The sequence below is a fragment of the Microtus oregoni genome, unplaced genomic scaffold (assembly GCF_018167655.1).
Source record: "Microtus oregoni isolate MIOR12 unplaced genomic scaffold, Mior012 000098F_ref0000018, whole genome shotgun sequence".
Lineage (NCBI taxonomy): Eukaryota > Metazoa > Chordata > Mammalia > Rodentia > Cricetidae > Microtus > Microtus oregoni.
Window position 1 is genome coordinate 3853597 of NW_024544711.1, and position 8411 is coordinate 3862007.

The window sequence follows — 8411 nt, forward strand, 5'->3', positions numbered from 1 at the left end:
ACATCCTTTAAATCTCTCTAAACATCTAATAGGTGTTACATTATAAAATGCTTGTTCTATATGCTGTAAGTATGAGTACCCTATATACTTTATATTCTTCTAAGTATTAGTTGTATGCATGTTAGGAAAGGTATCTTTCCCATAAGAATGGGGTACTCATACAATAATGGGAAGGCACTTTGTTTGCGTATGTTTTGAGAGTCTTGCTTCAGTGATTTTTAACATTTGGAAAGTACAGATGCTAAGACAATGGAGATGGCTCAATCAGTAGAGTGTTTACCATATAAGCACTCACTAAGGTTTGAGAGATGGCTCAGCATTTAAGAGCACTTGTTGCTCTTGCAGAGGACCCCGGTTGGGTTCCCAGCACCCATATGGCAGCTCACAACTGTCTATAACTCCAGTTTCAGGGGATCTGACACCCTCCTCTGGCTTCCACAGGTTCCAGACATACACATACAAGCAGACAATACACCCATATACATAAAATTAAAATAAATAATTTTTAAAAGAGCTCCCAAAACCCAAGTACAAACAAAAAAGCTGGATACATGTCTATAACCCCAGTGCTGGGGAAGCAGGAGTGATGAAGACAGGAAGGCCCCTGGGACTTACTGTCCAGGCAGACTAGCCAATCAGTGAGATCCAGGTTCAATGAAAGACACTGTCTCAAAAAAAAATAAGAGTGATATAAGAAGACACCTGACATCAACCTCTCACCTCTGCATACCACCACCAAAATAATAATGATAATAATAAAAAGACAATGAATGTCTAGAATCCCGGGCATAATGAAGAGTCTAAGATACTTTAATGCTTTGTGAGATCATGTTGTTGTACACCTAACAAGTTTTAGACTAACAATATACTGCATAAGTTAAAGATATTTTTCTTTTGTGCGCTTCATAATTTGGAAATGTAATTAAAACTCTAAGACACCAGCTTAGAGTAGTGATGCACACTTTTCATCCCGAACTCTGGAGGCAGAGGCAGGCAGATCTCTGGGTTTGAGGTCAGTTTGATCTGCAGAATGAGTTCCAGGGCAGCCAGGAATATACAGAGAAACCCTGTCTCAGAAAAAAAAAAACCTGTAAGGCACATATTATGACTATTGAAATCAGCATGTCTGTTGACTAGCAAAGAATGTCAGTTAAAAATGTTTGAACGAGTTGGGTGCGATGGTGCACACCTTTAATCCCTGCACTCAGGAAGCAGAGACAGGCAGATATCTGTGAGTTCAAGGTCAGTCTTATCTACACAATGGGTTTCAGGGCAGTCAGAATCACGTGAGAGACCCTGTCTCAAAAAAAATGTTTAAATAATTCTAAGGTAAACTGGGGACCAAGGAAAAATCTATTATCTTTCTTTCATACATTCAGTTATAAGTATTCATATCTTACCTCCCAATTTGTCATTGATAATCTACTTTGGAAAAATACTATTGAGGACAATTGTACTGAGATAATAAACAATATACTATTTGTGAATTATTTTTTATTGCATGAGAACTCATATATGCATATGAGTTTTGATCACTCCCCCTTTCCTCCCTTTCCAATTCCTCTTCTAATCACCGCCACTTTGTCCTCCTAACTTTTTGTGATCTTTTAAAAAATAACTTCACTGAGTCCATTTAGTAATTCTTGTAATTCATGTGTATACAGAGTAATCCACTGAAAAATGGGTAGCCTCTCAGAGTCACATCCCTGAAGAAAACTGACTTCTTTCCCCCAGTAACCATCAATCGAAACATTTATCTAAATGGTTCTATTATTAATAAAAACTCAGGAGTCAGACAAGGATGAGACTGCTGATGCCCCTCCTCATCCACGACAGTATTTTGGTTGGCTTGATCTTGTGTAGGTCTTGGGCATGCAGTCTCGGCAGCTGTGAGGTTTTTTGTGCAATGGCGTCGTCACGTCCAGCAAATACTGTTTTGTTACAGATGTCTATTCTTTGTATTACATTCTGTCTCTATCCTCTTCTGTGATGACCTCTGAGCTGTGGAGGGAGGGACGCAGTGTCCCATTTATAGCTGAACTCTCCATGGCCTCTTATTCTCTGCTTGTTGACCATTATGAGTGTGTTATCTACTACAAAATGAAACTTCTCTGGTGAAGATTGAGAGATGCACTAATATATGAGTATAAGGATAAACAGTTAAGGGGCAATTAGTTATTATGTTTTATTAATGCCAATAACTTTAACCAACCATAGGTTTTGTCTCAGTTCATGGTATCAGGAATGAATTCTTTCTTGTGGGCAGGCTTTAAATCCAACCAGGAAGTGGTTGGTTACTCCCATAAGATTCATGCCACTATTGCATCAGTGATAGTCTCTTGTCAGGCAAGTTGTTATATAATCCACAGGATTCATAGATGGTGAAGGCTGTATATGACTTCTCTCCCTTGACATAGAACCTTCTAGCACTTCCACCTTACAACTAACCAGTAGGGATGAAACTTCCAGGTAGGTACCAGCTTGATTTTGTCATGTCCTATGACTCAAATGTGTGGTATCTTCAGCAATATGGTTTTACCCTCAAGTTCTGGTAAACTAATTTTTAAATCATGCTTATTTAATTAAAAGTAAATACTTGGAAACAGGAAAGATAGTAACTTCTTACTATACAGTTTTATTCTTAAAAAATTATCAATCTTTTTTGCTTACTTTTTGGGAGAAAGATGAGATGAGAAAGAAAATATTTTGTGCATGCCTGCAGTCTCAGTACTGAGGAGGCCAGAGCAAGAGGAAGATGGCAAATTCTAGGCCAGCTTGAGCATACATCAAGTTCTAGTTCCAGATCAGCCTGAGCTATATAATGAGACCCTATTCTCTCTTCCTCTCTCTCTTTATGTGTGTGTGTGTGTGTGTGTGTGTGTGTGTGTGTGTGTTCAGAAATAAAACAGGACAAAAACTAAGAGCTATGGGATTTAGAATTTTCATAAGTTAAAGTAAAGAGGAATAAAATGAAGTTTTATAGCACCCACCAAACTTACCAGTATTTCTATTTTGCAATTACCAACACTTTTATTATTTGCATACTTTTCAAAAATGTTATTGGTCCCTCTGGTCTACTAAGATAAACAGGGAAGATGCCATTATGACCATTTTATAAAAATAAAAGCCAAAACTGTAGCTATGCCAATAAACATTATTGCAACAAGGTAACCTCTGCTATTTGAGAAATGAAAAAGCACTTAATTTGGAGGGATATAGAATTCCAATTTGAAGAAATGTCAGCCATACTGCATAGCAAGTATTTAAAATGCTGGCAATGAAAATGTTCTTTTCAGCATCAGTATACAATAAAATATTACTCCACCTGGGTCTTTATTTGGAGTCATCAGTGGCTACTGTGCAGCTCCTCTGCCTTAGTGCCGAGTGCCTCCATTGACTAGTGATGAGCAAAGTATCAACCCCCACAGCCACAGCGGAATTATCTGAGAACCCTGAATCTATCTGCCTACCGCAAAGCTATCCGTCTGTCAGAGAACCTGCCACTAAGACAAATCATGTGCTCTGGACTCCCAGTGTCACTCAGAGAAGCATGAGCGATAACTCTGGATCCAGGCCTGACAGGACCACTGCTGTGGCATTTCTCCTCTTCTGTCTGTGTTCTGCCTGATGGTCTCAGAGATTTAGTAATTTATTCCAGAAAAACCAGCCATGGGCTCGCTGATGAGAATTTGTGGCTAATGCTGAGAAAATGCTTTACCATGAACACAGAAAAGGGGGTTTGCCTGTGAGCGACCTTACAGATCAAGAGCAAACTTGTGGTCAGAAGTCAACCTGTATATTGGAATTTGAAATGATTGAAAAGCTGTTAAACTTTTATCATGTAAGTGATCAAGGATATGAACAAACACCAAGTGGCATTAGCAGAAAAAACACTGAACTGGAAATTATTAAACTGGAGCTACCCGGACCCACCTTCATCCCAGAATCCTTGGAAGATATTGCTATAGGAGTTAGTCCATTGTAATAGTACTGCCTGTCTTAGTTACTTTTCTATTGCTATGAAGAGACGCCATGGCCAAGCCAACATATAGAGGAAAGAGTTTATTGGGGGTTTACAGTTTCAGAGGATGAGTCCATGACCATCATGGTGAGGAGAATGGCAGTAGCAGGTAGGCAAGCAGGCAGACATGGTCCTGATGCCATAGCTGAGAACATACATGTTGAGATAACAACTATGAGGCAAAGAGAGAAAGAGCTACTGGGAATGGCATGGACTTTTGAAACCTTAAAACCCATCCCCAGTGGCACACCTCCTCCAACAAGGTCACACCACCTCCAAAAAGGTTACACCTCCTAATCCTTTCAAAACAATCTACCAACTCCCCAAACATTCGTACATGAGCCTATGGGGTTCATTCACACTCAAACCACCACGCACTCCTTCCGCCCTGATTACACTTTACTTTTTTCAAAAGGAGAACCCAGATGGCAAATGTGTCCTGTCCAGAAAGTGCCCCGGAACAGAGATGGACATTCCTGCCACTACCTGCTCTTCACCACTGTGTACAGGGGCAGGCCATTCAGGTGCTGCACCACCCATATCGGGGAGGGGGGGGGTATCACAAATGGAAAGGATAGCATCCCCAGAGGTTAGAGATCAGCATTTCAGAGAATCCCTTTGCTAACTCCTGGGTACCAAGACTGTTGGCCGCTGCCCCAGATGAGAGCAGCAGTGAATATATCACCTACACCTTTACCAGTGCTGACAAGGTGGTTAGACAGCTGTTCAAGCTGGACAGTAAAGGGGGAAACTCACCACTGATGGATAATTGGCCTTTGAAGAGGTGAAGAGCTACATAATTGGAGTACAAGAAAATGATGGTGAAGTCACACTATACATTGCAGAATATAATGGGGAAATCCTGTGATGAATAAAAGGGAAATTCCACTTCTAATAGTTCAAGATTCAAAACACACATATAGGTAGACAACAAACAGAGCTTCAGACCAGAAGCAGAGTCCAGAATATAGTCCTGTTATCACAGTGAACAAATCTATTCCATTCTTCCAGGACAAACTCACTCTGTAAATCTCATACATCACTGTCAACACTCAGTTTTCCATCAGGCCTCCTCTATGGTCCATATAACTGAGAACAATCCTCATCTAGAGGCTCCATCATGCAAGTAACTCCTTCACATCCTTCTTTGGGGCCTATCGACCATGTAGCCTTGAAGTAATAAGGGTGGCAGGGCTGCGTCCCTGGCACCCCAACCGCCTGCTCGGCTTAGCTTATGCCCCGAAATAATTACACGGACACTGTATTCTTTTAAACACTGCTTGGCCCATTCTCTTCTAGGCTAATTCTCACATATTAATTTAGCCCATTTCTAATCATCTGTGTGTAGCACCCCAAGGTGCGCTTACCGGGAAGATTCTAGCCTATGTCCATCCTGGGTCAGAGCTTCATAGTGTGCGTCTGCCTGGGAGCTGGGGCATGGCGTCTCTCTGAGGCGTCTGCTCCCATGAGGAGAGCTGTCGAGACTCTGAGCTCACTTCCTCTTCCTCCCAGCGTTCTGTTCTGTTTACTCCTCCCACCTATCCTCTAACCAATAAAATGGGCCAAGGCAGTTCCTTTATTAGCCAATGACCTTCCTCCATCATAGCCTACTCCATCTTAGTCAGAGACCTGGAGCTAAGTTTGTTATCCTATATGCCCCAAGTGGGGTTTACACAACCACCACAAAGAGATACAGTCTTTCAAGCTGACACTGATGTTCCACATTCAGGATTCTCCAGTACTCAAAGCTAAGGTGGGCATGTGCATGCTGGGTAGGTAACCTCAGTGACACACCCAGCATATGCTGTACCCAGTGCTGGGGCACAGCAGTCCTGAGCTCTTCTACATAGCACTGCCTGTCACAGAGAGTCTGGTTACTTGATCATCAAAGCAGTAGTTATAGACATGATCTCTGAACACAATGCCTGGCTCTCCTGCCTTGTGGGACTCTATAGCCTGGGACTGCATATGGGAGGGAGAACTTGTACTGACCATACTTTGAGTTACAAAATGAAGTAGATCACCAGCTTCTGACTCTAATAAATAATGAAGGTCAACTACCCTGTTCAGTCTCTGCTACACTTTGTGTAATCTTTGTAGACAGCTTGCAAGAGATGTCTCTGGACCTTAGTGCTTACCCATTCCCCCTCTGACCCCTGGACAAGCCCCATCTTTACCTGATGGTAGTCCTTGCCCTGATCTTTCTGTTCTTCCTCCTTGCCATGGCTGTGGCTATTGCCCTACATCTGTTGTTTACAGAGGCTGCTCGTTCATTCCTAGCTGCCCAGACTCGAAATAATCTCTCAGAAACTATATTATTTGCAATACTGTTTGGCCAATAGTTTAAGTGTATTTCTAGCTATCTCTTAAATCTTAAATCAACCCATTTCTATTATTTTATATTTTACCACAAGGCTTGTGGCCTACTGACAAGATTCCAACTCCAGTTCACAACTTTCTCCTCTGGCAGCTACATGGTGTCTCACTAACTCTGCCTACTTTCTCCCAGCATTCAGTTTAGTTTTTCCCACCTAGCTCTATTCTACCCTATCACAAGACAAAGAAGCTTCTTTAATCATTAACCAATAAAAGTAACACATCTACAGAAGGATTTCCACACCATTTTCCCTTTTCTGTTCAAATAAAGAGGAAGGTTTTAACTTTAACATAGTAAAATTACATGTAACAAAACAGGTATCAAACAAGAATTACAGTTACAATATTTATATCTACTTTATCTTTTATCATAACTAAGAAGAACTATAATTATAGTTATCTATTCTTCAACTCCATTAAAGACCCCAGAAGGATATATTACCTAAGTTAATAGGAAGTGCATTGTAAGCAACTTCCAAAACTCTAGAAATGACAGAGACATCTCACTGCCTGGACAGTCACCCAAAGTTCTTTTGTAACATTGGGGCACCCATATTCAGCCTACAGGCCCATAGTATCTGGCAGACTTTTCCATGAGACAGGAAATTTGAAGACCTCTTATGCCTTGTATTGGCAAAGTTCATCAGTTGCTTTCTTCTGTGTCCTACAGAATGTCTGGCAGACTCTCTTATGAAGCAGAAATCCCAAAGGATGGTCTCACCTTTAGGGAAGTTCAGCAGTCATTTTTCTGTGGGTCCTACATATCCAGTTCATACAGCATAACATCAAGCAATCCAGGCAAGAGCATTTCTTGTCCAAATGACTAACTCTATAAGGAGCCTCTTTAATGCCTATCATCCTCTTGAATTGGATTGATGTTGCCAGGACCAGATGTGTCTCATTGTCATGAAAAATCTTAAGTTCTTAAAACATTTTAAATGCCATATTCTGTATGTCTTTGAAAGGTTTGAAGATTATCTAGCTGAAATACATCTCTATATATTTATAAAGCCTAACATGACTATAAACTTGACTATTATAGATGACTATTTATTAACCTGTATTTCTTAATTATACATTGCATTTTTAAATGAGATGTACAAACACAACACCTTAATCAAGAGCAGAAATATACATATGACAAAATTGACCTAAAATTTGTATCAATAGACCAAGATCCATACCAATGCAAAATATTCATATCTATAGCATATCCCCCTTTAAATGTAAGCAAACATTTAAAAACAATCATTTAGGGAATTTGGGAATTGTTGTCTTGAGTACTTCCTGCTGATTGGGGGCACTGTTAATCAGGTCTGTCATGGGGAATCCTGTGTGATAGGTCCATCTCAGCCAGCAGTCCTAAAGTCATCATGGATATTGAACCATCTAGACCATTATTTCAGGGGGTCTTGTTTGATCAAACCACATTAGTCTGGAAGGAATCCACAGGTTCTCATCCTCTGTAGAAACAAAAGTAGAACCTCTTTTCCAAAGCAACATATCCTTATACCCAATTTTTGAAGTCAAGATACTGTGTGTGTGTGTGTGTGTGTGTGTGTGTGTGTGTGTGTTGGTTTAGCTTAGCAGCCTATACCATGAAATGTCTCTCTGTACTTAGCTCATTCACAGTCAAAAAATTCAAAGAAACACAATAATATACAAAATCCAAACTCTATGTGTATATTCCTTTTTTACATGTCTGTTTTTCTTACTCTATTACTTTTTATACAATTTTAATATTTATTTTATTATCTTTACTCCTTTAATCTATGACTGTATTGTTTTATATTATAACTGTCTGTACTCTTTTTCCTCTTTCTCTTTCTCTCAAGCCTACATACATTTATCCAACACTATGACCCACTTAGCAGTCTTTTCCGTCTGGATTTGCTTTATTGTATGCATATCTGTAATTATTTTTTGACAAGGAGTACTTTTTTTTCCTTTTAAATGCTAAGCAGTCATGGCTAGGAACAACTTAAAGGTCTTGCCTGCTTGCCACACCCAGTCC